We start from the raw sequence: 13,292 nt of genomic DNA on the forward strand, positions 1-13,292 counted from the left end.
AAGGAAAAAGATTAGCATTTAGTTTTAGTTTTATTTTGTTACCAAAAGGGATTATATTTTAAGATTGCTGTTAGAATGCATTATTAGTTACAGAATGCTTTAAGCAAAGAAACAATATAGTCATCCTCTTTCCTCTAAACTAGGTCTAATATGCTAAGGAAATAATTAGTTTGGGTTTTGTAAATAAAAAAGATAAGGGCAAAATTTAAAGTCTAATTATTAAAAAAAAAAATTCTAGAAAATATATATTACATCTATTTTATGCTGCAAACCATTTATTAGTTTTCTGCATGTTAAAAAGAAATATATATATATATATATATTCACACACAAAAAAAAATATTAATCTGGAAACTGATATATCCCTTAAACAAAATGAAATAGATATATATACCTACATATATATTTATATATATATATATACATCCATATATATATATATATATATATATATGATGAACATATTATAAAAAAAAAAAACAAATAAAAAAAAATGAATATCACCATGTTTTCGGTGAAGGCCGAACCCCTGTGAGCACAGGGGACGGCGCGACCGTGCCTCCACTGTGGCTGCTCATAGTGGACGGCTCGATGCCGCCACTGTGGGAAACGACAGTGGATGGCACTGGGTCCCCCACTGTGGGCAACCACAGTGGTGGTGGCTCCCGACCGCCGCTGTGTTTACCCACAGTGGACGGCGCTCGGCCGCACTGTGGATAAACACAGTGGCGCTCGGGGGAAACCCCCGCCGCCATTTTCCCTTTCCTCTGCCTTCCTTCCTCACTTGCTTCGTCCCCTCGGCTCCCCTCCGCCATTTCCTCTTCGGCTCCGCCGAGTGATGAAGCTCGAGCCGCTGCACCCGCACCTGCACACACACACACACACACACATAAAAAAAAAGAAGCTACACACAGCACACACACACAAAAAAAAAGATATTAGGTTGTCACACACATGCTCTAACCCTAATTTCGGGTTAGGGCAAATTAGCAATAGGAATAAAAGAAAAGGGTATGTGAGGTAATAAGAAAATAAAGAAAGAAATGAAAAGAGAGCTCCATTAACCCTTGGGTATAACAAACATTTATATATGTGTGTGTGTGTGTGTGTGTGTGTGTGTGTGTGTGTGAATATATTTTGTTTACATTCCCTCACATTTGTTAGAAATATAAATATATATATGTGTCTTATCAACATATATGTATATATGTAATTAAATGCTATATTTACATGGGATTAAAATAATTATTTGTGAATAAATTATTGCACTTTTAAATTAAAAAAGAAAAGGGTAAAAGCATTTTAATAAGAAGATTTTAAACTCTTGGGAGGATAAATCTTAGGGGATTAAAATGACCCATGTATGTCAAGTTGGCCGCTTTATTCTGAAATTTATTAGACACCTTTTAATTAATGGGAATTTTATTAAATAGATTTATTAATCAAAGAGTTAGGGTAAATTAATTTTAGACCCACTGTAATTTAAGAACTATAAGAGACTATTGGTCAATTAATTTAAAGATCATATATTAAGTTTGAGATTAATTGCTAAGAGAGTTTAATTATTTATTAATGGAAGATTAGTGATAACTCTTTTGGAGAAATATTAGCTCGCTTATAACTTAGACTATTTATTGCCTAATTAATTTAATTGTTTGGTTCACTCAAAACATAGTTAAGACCAAACTAGTTTGCATTATTTTAATTAAGTAGTTGTTCTAAGTTAAGTATTTAAAAAAAAAATAAAAATATTCCGTTTGTGCCCAAAAGTTTGGGCATGACATTTTGGTATCAGAGCAAGGTTGCCAACACTAGGAACCTTACTCCATTACGTTTCGCTATAATTATTTAATTAATTAAATTATATTTATTTTTATTATGTTTATTTTTAAATTAGCTAAAATATTTCTCCTAGAATATTTATTTACTTCATTTTATTTTATTTTCTTAAAAAGGATGCCTCCAACTACGCGACAAACTCGCAAACGTGGTAGAGTCCCTAGGTGTGAATGCATGGCACGCGAAGAGGTCATTAGGGAGGAATTGGTTCTGGAAGTGAACCCAGAAGCCCCTCCCGAACGATCAGTTGACCCAAACCGAGACATCTTAGTAGCTCTACAGAACCTGATTGACATAGTTCAGGATAGGCTTCCGGCAGTAGATCATAATGTTGAGAACCAGAACTCAGGAAGCCATAGAACAGTGGAACGGGAATGGAGTAGGAGTCCCCCTCCTAATCTCGTAGAGAGTCAGGCTAGGCATGAGCCCGAGTCCATTCACCTACCAGCACCACATCCAGTCGTAGCACCAGTGTATTATGAGAGGGCATGACGGGATCCAGGGGATCTAATCAGAGAGGTTATGCGTCTTCAGCCACCATCTTTTGGGGGATCTACCGACAGGGTAGAAGCAGAGGCATGGCTTTTGAGCTTAGATAGGTGCTTTGCATTGCGCTCTTATGAGAGCAATCTAAAAGCACGTGCAGCGGTTCACCTATTGCGAGGAACAGCCTCCACATGGTGGAGACAGGAAGAATATAAGTGTGGCTTAGAGATAGAAACCCTCACTTGGGAGATTTTCATAGAAAGATTCAGGGAGAGGTACTTATCAGAGCATTTTAGACAGCGTAGGGTGGATGAGTTTCATGACCTCCAGCAGAAGGGTCTTTCAGTGACCCAGTATGAGAACAAGTTCTTTGAACTCTTACCATACGTAGACTACCTGAAAGACGAGAAGCTTCTCCTCAACCGATTTATCAGAGGGTTGAATTCTGGCATAGTAGGACCAGTGAGGATGGCCGCTCCAACGAGCCTTCGGGTTGCCATGGAGAAGGCTTTGATAGCCGTGGAGATTTAGGTCAGACCCCAAGACTCGAGGGATCGGTTCCAGAACTGTAACCCTGCACCACAGACTTACGGGTTTCAGAAATCCCATTGGAAGGGTAACAACAAGCACACATCGGGGTTCTCCAAATTAAATGCAAAGAAATTAAATCTGTTATTGTATGTTTATTTATGCTGCTGAAAATAAATTAAATCTGTTGTTTATTGTGCTGCTGCAAAATAAATTTGTTATTTGTCCTTTTATTATTGGAGAAAATAAATCTTATTTTAGTAGCTTATTTTATCAAAGGAAAAAGATTAGCATTTAGTTTTAGTTTTATTTTGTTACCAAAAGGGATTATATTTTAAGATTGCTGTTAGAATGCATTATTAGTTACAGAATGCTTTAAGCAAAGAAACAATATAGTCATCCTCTTTCCTCTAAACTAGGTCTAATATGCTAAGGAAATAATTAGTTTGGGTTTTGTAAATAAAAAAGATAAGGGCAAAATTTAAAGTCTAATTATTAAAAAAAAATAATCTAGAAAATATATATTACATCTATTTTATGCTGCAAACCATTTATTAGTTTTCTGCATGTTAAAAAGAAATATATATATATATATATATTTACAAAAAAAATAAAATATTAATCTGGAAACGGATATATCCCTTAGACAAAATGAAATAGATATATATCTACATATATATATATATATATATATGATGAACATATTATAAAAAAAATAAAATAAAAAATTAATATCACCATGTTTTCGGTGAAGGCCGAACCCCTGTGAGCACAGGGGACGGCGCGGCCGTGCCTCCACTGTGGCTGCTCACAGTGGACGGCTCGGCGCTGCCACTGTGGGAAACCACAGTGGACGGCATCGGGTCCCCCACTGTGGGCAACCACAGTGGTGGTGGCTCTCGGCCGCCATTATGTTTACCCACAGTGGACGGCGCTCGGCCGCACTGTGGATAAACACAGTGGCACCCGGGGGAAACCCCTGCTGCCGTTTTCCCTTTCCTCTGCCTTCCTTCCTCACTTGCTTCACTCGCTCAGCTCCCCTCCGCGATTTCCTCTTCGGCTCCGCCAAGTGATGAAGCTCGGGCCGCCGCGCCCGCACCTGCACACACACACATAAAAAAGAAGAAGCTACACATAGCACACACACACAAAAAAAAAGATATTAGGTTGTCACACACATGCCCTAACCCTAATTTCGGGTTAGGGCAAATTAGCAATAGGAATAAAAGAAAAGGGTATGTGAGGTAATAAGAAAATAAAGAAATAAAAGAAAAGAGAGCTCCATGAACCCTTGGGTATAACTAACACACACACACACACACACACACACACACACACACACACACACACACATATATATCTGTGTGTGTGTGTGAATATATTTTGTTTACATTCCCTCACATTTGTTAGAAATATAAATATATATATATTTCTTATCAACATATATGTATATATGTAATTAAATGCTATATTTACATGGGATTAAAATAATTATTTGTGAATAAATTATTGCACTTTTAAATTAAAAAAAAAAGGGTAAAAGCATTTTAATAAGAAGATTTTAAACTCTTGGGAGGATAAATCTTAGGGGATTAAAATGACCCATGTATGTCAAGTTGGCCCCTTTATTCTGAAATTTATTAGACACCTTTTAATTAATGGGAATTTTATTTAATAGATTTATTAATCAAAGAGTTAGGGTAAATTAATTTTAGACCCACTGTAATTTAAGAACTATAAGAGACTATTGGTCAATTAATTTAAAGATCATATATTAAGTTTGAGATTAATTGCTAAGAGAGTTTAATTATTTATTAATGGAAGATTAGTGATAACTCTTTTGGAGAAATATTAGCTCGCTTATAACTTAGACTATTTATCGCCTAATTAATTTAATTGTTTGGTTCACTCAAAACATAGTTAAGACCAAACTAGTTTGCATAATTTTAATTAAGTAGTCGTTCTAAGTTAAGTATTTAAAAAAAAAAAAAAATTATTCCGTTTGTGCCCAAAAGTTTGGGCATGATACAACTGAAGAGGGGGAAAATGATGAGGAAAACGATGCTCCACTTAGTCTTTACATAGCTTCAAAAAAAAAAGAAAAAATAAATGATTGTAATCTACATTATTTGATAATGACTGATTTTTATGTGTTAATGAATGTAATTATGTGCTAATGAATGTTCATAAATGATATGTATTAATTAATATTGATGAATGTTGCGTGTTAATGAGTGTTAATGAATGTTATATGTTATTGAATGTTATGTGATAATGAATGAATGTTATATTTTATTAATGGATGAAACAATGAATGAATGTTAGATGTTAATGGGGAATTTAGAGTGATGTTGGTGGGGTGGGAAAATGAGCTTCCACCTTCACATGGTTGGCTCTGTTAAGTAGAGAATATTAAACTATTCTCAAAACCAAGCGAAGCTCAATAAGATAACACATTTTCAATATTTCATTATGCTGCACAGTTAATCTTATTGAATAATGTATATTGAATCTTAATTGCAGGATCCAATAGAGCCAACACGAAGAACAACACCACAAGTAAGTGGTTTTTTTTTTAAGTTTATTTATTTATTTATTTTTTTTTCAACATAAGTTGTTTTTGATGTGATAAGGGCTGTAGAGCTAGCTAATGTGTATCATGAACTAGTTAAGTATTTGTTGATGGTAAGGAAAAAGATTAAAGAGCCAAAGGTTGACAGTGAGCTTATCTATGCATATGCTAAGATTTTTAAGTTTTTTTTTTTTTTTTCAACAAAAGTTGTTTTTGATGTGTGTTCTTTTTTTCTTTTCTGTAAATAAGTATTGTGAGATTAAGATTAAACATTTTTTATAGTGATGCTTTTAGTAAAAGTCACCTCTTTGTTTTCATGATAATCTGGGAAGGTTCATCTACAATGTTATGTGTAACTCTGAAGGTGAGAAATTGATATTTTTTGTGTTATTAACATTTATTTTTTGTTCTAGGTGGATGACTTGGAAGAGGTCGGTGATTACTATCAAAACATGGGTCGCTTTGATGAACCCATCTCTTTGATGGAAAGTGGTTTGGGGTTGGAGCGTGCACATATGGGCATCTTTACAGAGTTGTGCATCCTAGAAGCCAGATATCGACTGGACAAGCTTATGGAACATATCAAATTATTTTCAACACGACTCAATATACCCAGGGTTATCCATGTTTGTGATGAGAAACAACACTGGAAGGAACTTACATATTTATATATTCAAGATGATGAATATGATAATGCTACCACTACTATCATGAACCATTCTCTAGAGGCATGAGATCATATGCAATTCAAAGATGTTGTAGTTAAAGTGGTCAATGTTGAATTGTACTACAAAGCTGTCCACTTTTATTTGCAAGAACACCCAGAGCTTATTAATGACCTCTTGAATGTCCTTTCCCTTAGGGTAGACCACACACGAGTGATTGACATCATGCGTAAGGTATGGCTCCCAACTCTTTTATTCTATTAGTGTTTTTAGGATTATTGAGATGTCTTTCACTTGGGTATTAAGTTTTTCTAGATGTTCTCTTTAGCAACTATTTGGTTTGGAAAAATTTCATGAGTATCTTTTGTTCTGTTGTATATGTTATCCACGCTAGACATCTTCGTCTTGTGAAGCCGTACATGGTTGCAGTATAGAGAAACAATGTAGTTGTTATTAATGAGGCTTTAAATGAAATTTATGTAGAAGAAGAAGATTATGATAGGCTTCGAGAATTTATAGATATGCACGATAACTTTGATCAGATAGGGCTTGCTCAGAGGGTGAGAGGAAATTCTCTATTGGTTCTTTCATTTAAGTTAAAGTGGGATGTAATTTAGCATTTGAATATTTTTCTAATGATCTTCAATTTCAATTAGGTTGAGATACATAAACTTCTTGAATTTCGCTGTATTGCTGATTTCATTTACAAGAAAGTAGGAAGATGAAGGCAGTCTGTTGTGTTGGTTCCCAAAACCACATATTGGAAACCAAAGAGTTTTGCCACTTCTCTTGGTGGTTTCAAATTAGTTCTAGCCAATGAATGAGAATGATCACTAGATCAAATTCTCCTGCACTTCAGGCTTTGCTAAACCAAGGCGGGTGAACCTATACCTGAAACCTAAATCTGCCAATTAAAGGATTTTCTATAGAGAATTTTAAAAAAACCAGTGACCCTTAGAGGAGGCAAATGATTCTTGAATTATGTCTGGTTATATTTATTTCTTGCTGAAAATTATGAAATGCTTACTTATAAATGTTTATGAAGTTGTGCCTGTATAAATTAAAAGTATGATTCCTTGATGAAGATTGCTTCTGAAAATACCCGATTTAATTATATTAGATCAACAACAGACTAGTACCTTCATCCCTTATTGATTTCATACTATTTCAAATTGAAATATCCTACGTATAACCATGGAGATAGTTTTAATGTGAAAACAAGTCCATCACATCAAAAGCATCTATATGGATTGTAATTGAAATATAAAATGCAGTTAGTCTTATGGAATTTTAACTTTGCTTTGAAAGACCAATAAGACAATTTCAAACTTGCCAACCAACCTTTCAAACTGATGCTCAAACTGGAAATTAGTCTCAATCACAATAGCATAAGATAGTACATTGACACAATCTAATAAAATAAATTTATCACATGGAACTAATCAATCAATTGAAAAGCATATACCATTCAGAATGAAGAACACTTGCAATTTATATTGAAAATAGATAATCAAACTAGTTGATTTCAATATGTATCATCCATCAATTTTGATATTTCCAAAAAACAAACTGCATAAGTGTTGTATAAAATTATCTTGACAAGATCATTAAACCTTGAGGTATCTCCCCCACTTGTTTTAAAAGATCCTCCATTTATAGATGAGGATTCAGTTTGAAAGTGAAAGGGCATACCCTTTCATTAAAACTAAAACAAACAAAAAATAACCAAAAACTAACTTCCTAAAAACTGTCTTTACAATATGAACATATTATAAAAAAATAGAAAAAAAATGACTCTGGGCTCCAACTTAGACATCAGGTCTGGTCTCCCAACATCTTACCGCACTTCTGGATATGCTCCAAGTACTTCTTTGACTTATATGTGTCTACATCATGGATGATATCCCCGACAATGACTTCCAACGTGACAAAGTTTTCCATCTGTTTCACAGTCTCTTTCAATTCAATTTCATCAATTTGGGCAATATCAAGGGTGACATAGAGAAGACTACGAAATTCAGAGATCCATACATATTTATCCTTTATCTCACCCTTCTGATCAATTAACTCTGGGAAACCATGGTGAACAATGTGTTTGCATTCATCATATTCAAATTGTAATTGTTCATCAAATTTATTGTGTTTAGCCAACAACCTCTTTATTTTTTCAATTTCTTATGTTTCTGCTTTTGCCATTGTTTTATCATGCAACCTTGTTCCCAATTTGTTTGAAATTGTGTTGTGTGAAACTGCATTGTCCATGTTCTTTTGAAATACTATCCAAAATTCTTTCAGAAAGCCTTGTAAAACCTCAAATCTTTTAGTTAGTAATACAACAACAATATCTGCCCTCACACTTTGCATCTTTTTTAATATCCTTTTATTTTCTTGTTGCAACTCGCATTTTTTCTTCCATTGAGAGCTATCCGGAGTAAGAACCATTGGCACCTCTTGTCCACTTCTCCTTAGCATTTCTTCATACAATGCCTTGTACTGGTTCCTCTCCCTCACTCCTCTGACCATCTGTGCTTTATTGAATTTTGAAATATCCACTCCGATATCAGTAGAAACAATTGGATCAATTTTACCAACTTTTAGTTTCATCATATGGCCAAAGGCCTTGTCAACATCAATGATCTTTGGTCTCTTGTTGGGAGGGTATAGATTCCATAACAACAAAGCTTCCTCATCCTGATCAAATCTTGAACCAATAAATACATCATTTACATCTTGTATATCCAATTTGAATTCCTTGTTTTCTGAATGCAATAAATTGTCAAAGATAAAAGAAGAACTAAGGTCCCATTCAAGAAACAAAATCACCCTAGCCTCTGTAAGCAGTTGACTCCCCTTTTGAGGGGTCATTGTGGTTATCTTTGCATCAATTTCCTCTTTTAATTTCTTTAACAACTCAACCTCATTATCAGGTATTATGTTGGGAATAGAGTCCCTCAATTTCTTCCCTTTAAAATTGTATAAGAATGATTTAAATTCTTTGGAATGAATAAAAACATCATCAGCAAAAAAAATAGAAAACTCCTCTAACTGAGAGTTAGCATGAACATCTAATGTTGTCTCTATTTGGCCCTGCATGTCTGTCTCTTATTCCTTATTTGGCACTTAGCATCTAGAGACAACTGCATTCTCATCAGATTCACTTTCTGCCTCCTCCTCCTTGGTTTCAATTTCCCCGAGTCTCTGTCTCTTTTCTCCCAGTTCATTATTCAATTGATCAATTACCTCTTGGGCCTCTGCATCCTCCATGTTCCTGAAGATATATTCAGCCTCAATACTGACATGCAGATAACCTCCCAAGTTCTTCCTTTTCTTGCAAGAGTGACTATATTCTTCAGAATCATAGTTTTTCCTGGCATAATGCTCAAACAAATTGTATTCTTCTATGAGCTTCTTATCAATTATTTCATAAGCTTTGGTTGACACTATGGTGAAATCACCAAAACTTAGTGTCCCAGGCAGGAAGGATTGCTTACACATATCTTCAAAAAATTTAGCATTGGACACACTCAATTGCCTCACAATCTCTAGATAAGCTATTCTGTTTGGCACTAGTTTTGGCAGCCTGTAGGGGCTCCCCTCAAATCCATATACTCTAAAACATGTAAAATCCTTATTCACAAACCAGTCCCCCCAATTATGATCAACAATGTGTCTTTCATCATAATCCCTGGGTCCTAGGAACCTCTTGATCTCGTCAGAGATAGACCCTTCACATGAAATTCCACACATTCGGTACAATGACATCACAATAAGTTCTTAAAACTTAATATAGTTGGACCTCATATATTGAGAATCCCAAAGAGATGTCCACAATTAGATAGGCTACTCCTCACCTTCCATATTCTTTATATTTAAATTTAGGCCCTTAGGCCAAAAACCATTTACATATCCATAAAATAACACTAGATACATCAATAGTGAATAAAATTTGAAATTGGGATGAGTATAATCCCTAAGGTTTAAAAAATCTTCATGCAACCTCTCCACCAGATATGTTGCATAGTCACAAGGCCTAGGTTCATACATTTGTATATTAGAGGCTAACACCAATGACCCCGTGCTTGCCAGATCAGGCACCTCCACCCCTCCTACTTGCCCACATGATATATATGTGTACTACAAGTAGTGTCTAAACAAATCAATGCTTAATGGTGGCCCGTCTTTCTTTGTTAATTTTCCTTCCTGCCTCTTGTGAATGGCAATTTTCCAGCCGGTATATGTAGTGTCCATTCTAGGTATTCTTCCTCCAACTCCCCAAAGGACAAGGGCTTATCAGAATTGGGGTCTAAATTGAAAACCTCGTTTATGGTACCTGCAGAAAATCTAATAAATTCTTCCCCATTTGGGAGCTGAATGCACATCTTCATCGAATAATAATTCCTCACCAAAACCTCTAGCAATCTTATGTTTACAAAAACATTGGGGACTGTTAGCTTACCTAAATTTGTCAACCAAGGATTGTAGAGCGGCATCTCCTTGCTCCTCCTCAAATAGTGGAACATAAATTGTTCATGTCCCCTTACCTTGGTCCACACATCTCCGACCTCTCTGTACTTGTCTTCTAATTGGTCTTTCCCTGACAGGTGCTGCTTTGACCTTCTGGATTTTGGGCTGGGTGCCTACATTTGGTCTATCATGTCTTGGTTTAACCTCCTAACTGGAGGCACCTCTTCAGCTTTTTCTTTCTTTTCCTTAGACTTGGGGCTCTTGGCCGCCCTCTTCTTTCCTGTTGAACTCGAATCTTCCATTCCTGCAATTACAATCCTCTTCTCTATTTTTCAATGGCGCAATGTGTTCTATCTGTGTATTCTTCTTTCACCAATATAGTATTTAGACAAGGCAATTTCTAGTTCCGCCGTATTCTTTTGCAATAATGAACTTCTCATAAAATTTTCCTCATGTGAACTATAGATGCATCTATTGCAAGTATTAAATAGAATATTTTTTAAAATTTTGGTTTTGAATTATGATATAACAAAGGCTCATCGGCATATGTCTCCTTGATGAATATTTCCCTTTTGGCGCTTTTTGAACAACCCTTTATCTCCTTTGACATCTTACTTTCTCTTATTGAGATACCCTAAGCCAATGAATCCTTTTCCTCCTCATCAGTATATCTCAAACCGATATTCTCATCGGGCGTCGGGTTAGGTCATTTAGCGTTATCATGATAGTCATTGTTTCCCTGATGGTATTCACCATCGGCATAGCTCTTCCCAATGCAACCGACTTCATCACCATGATTCTTCCCGATAGTGTCTTTGCTCCGCTCAATCAGTCCGCTCCTTCATCGGGTATTGGGGTAATCCAAAATGAAACATACCGATAAGAAAAGTCTTCCCGATAGAGTATGTTCCATAGGTATATGTTTCACCGATGATTTCTTTAGGCATCGAAGTGGCTCAAAGTAACACATACAGATCACTTTGGTTATATCGATGGACTCTTCTTTTCTCCACTCTTATCGGTATAAGTCTTACCGATAGCCTCATCAACTATCGGCAAGACAATTCTCCACTGCTATCGCTAGTGTTTACTATGCTGATGGGTCATATCGGTATAGTTTTTGCCGATGCATCAATTCTCCTCAACTTTGCTCCTTGATCGGTATTACTTCTGCCGAGAGTACAACTCTGGCTTGCTATGCTCTCTCATTGGTAAATGGTATCCTGATGCAAAATTGGTCTTTGTTATTTTAAGTGACCTCATCGGTATAACATACCGATAATATGAAATTTTAATCATTTCAAATCCTTTAAGATACAAAAATTGATAATGGATTTAATACAATCTAAACAAAAACTCTATTCTGAATGGGAGATTTACCCTTTTTGATAATTACTTGTGCACTTTGATCAATCCCAAGAACCTGTTTGCTAAGCCTCCTCACCTCAAAAGGAAACCCAGAGTGCTTCATCTTATCTATATGCCACCCTCAATATGCCCACCTGATGGTTGAATCTCTGGAGAGAAGTCACAAATGGATGGAGATTGTCACTACAAGATTACACCTACACATAAAACCTAGCAGTAACTATTCTTATGGAAAAAGTGCTCAATATGTAAAAGGAAATTATAGAAAAATAGCATTTTTAAGAGCGTATTTAATTTAAAAAATTATGTGCTAACATGTTGCACAGTCTAAAAAGGATAATCTTTACAAGGATGCAATGGAAACTAGTTCTCAATCGGGTGATCGTGAACTTCCAGAGGAATTGTTGGTGTATTTTGTAGAACAGGTATAGAATTGGTAAAACATATAGTTGGTTGTTATCTCTCACAGGCTAAAGTATATTTTGAATTTTTATTTTGGATTGGGGCATTGAAATGGAGCTTACTTTTGCAGTTGGAATTGCAGGGCAAGAAAGAATGCTTTGCTTCATGCTTGTTCATATGCTATGACTTGATCAGACCAGATGTGGTTTTGGAACTTGCCTGGATGAATAATATGATTGACTTTTTGTTTCCATACCTGCTTCAGGTTCTTGATATACTATAATGATTCTATGAATATTTTAAGTTTCTCTTTAATAAACATTTGAAATCTTCTACAAAATTAAATAGCTAATATTCAAAAAAATTCTTTTTCAAAGTTCATTCAAGAATACACGACAAAAGTTGATGAGCTTGTTCAAGACAAGTTAGAGGTTGTCCAAGAAGAGAAATCCAAGAAGAAAGAAGACAAAGATCTTGTTTCTCAATAAGTATGCATTTTTCTTAATTGAGCCTCAAGGAGCACTTGTTCTACTCTACTGAAGGTTTTTAAAAATTCTAATAAATATGTGCCTATTTTGTTTATAGAATATGCATGCTTAGCTTCTTCCCCTTTCTTTGCTAGCACCTCCAATGCCTGGAATGGGAGTGGGCATGGGAGGTTGCTTTCAGCCAGGTATGGGTGGAATGGGAATCCCTCCCATGTTAGCTTATGGTATGCCACCTATGGGTGGCTATTGATAGGATTGAAGGACTTAACATGGGACACAATTCTTTAATCATACATGGTTTTTTGAGGCTAGTCTTCGAGCGGAAAGATTAGATTGTCAAATTGTATTTATTGTAGTTTGGTTGGTTGATATAGAATAATGAATCTTTAGTATTATCATATTGGTCAATCAGTTCAAATATTTCCATCCACCAAGCATCCGATGAGGATGATGTATATTCGATAGCATCCTTGTCGGATA

The 13,292-nt window shown here is 35.4% G+C and overlaps 1 pseudogene; it reads left to right on the forward strand.

Annotated features, from left to right (window-relative positions):
• The first annotated feature begins 5,768 nt into the window (after positions 1-5,768).
• On the forward strand, positions 5,769-13,062 carry LOC131047802 (clathrin heavy chain 2-like; annotated as a pseudogene).
• Positions 13,063-13,292: the final 230 nt, after the last annotated feature.

The sequence above is a fragment of the Cryptomeria japonica genome, chromosome 4, assembly GCF_030272615.1.
Source record: "Cryptomeria japonica chromosome 4, Sugi_1.0, whole genome shotgun sequence".
In the NCBI taxonomy this organism is placed as follows: domain Eukaryota; kingdom Viridiplantae; phylum Streptophyta; class Pinopsida; order Cupressales; family Cupressaceae; genus Cryptomeria; species Cryptomeria japonica.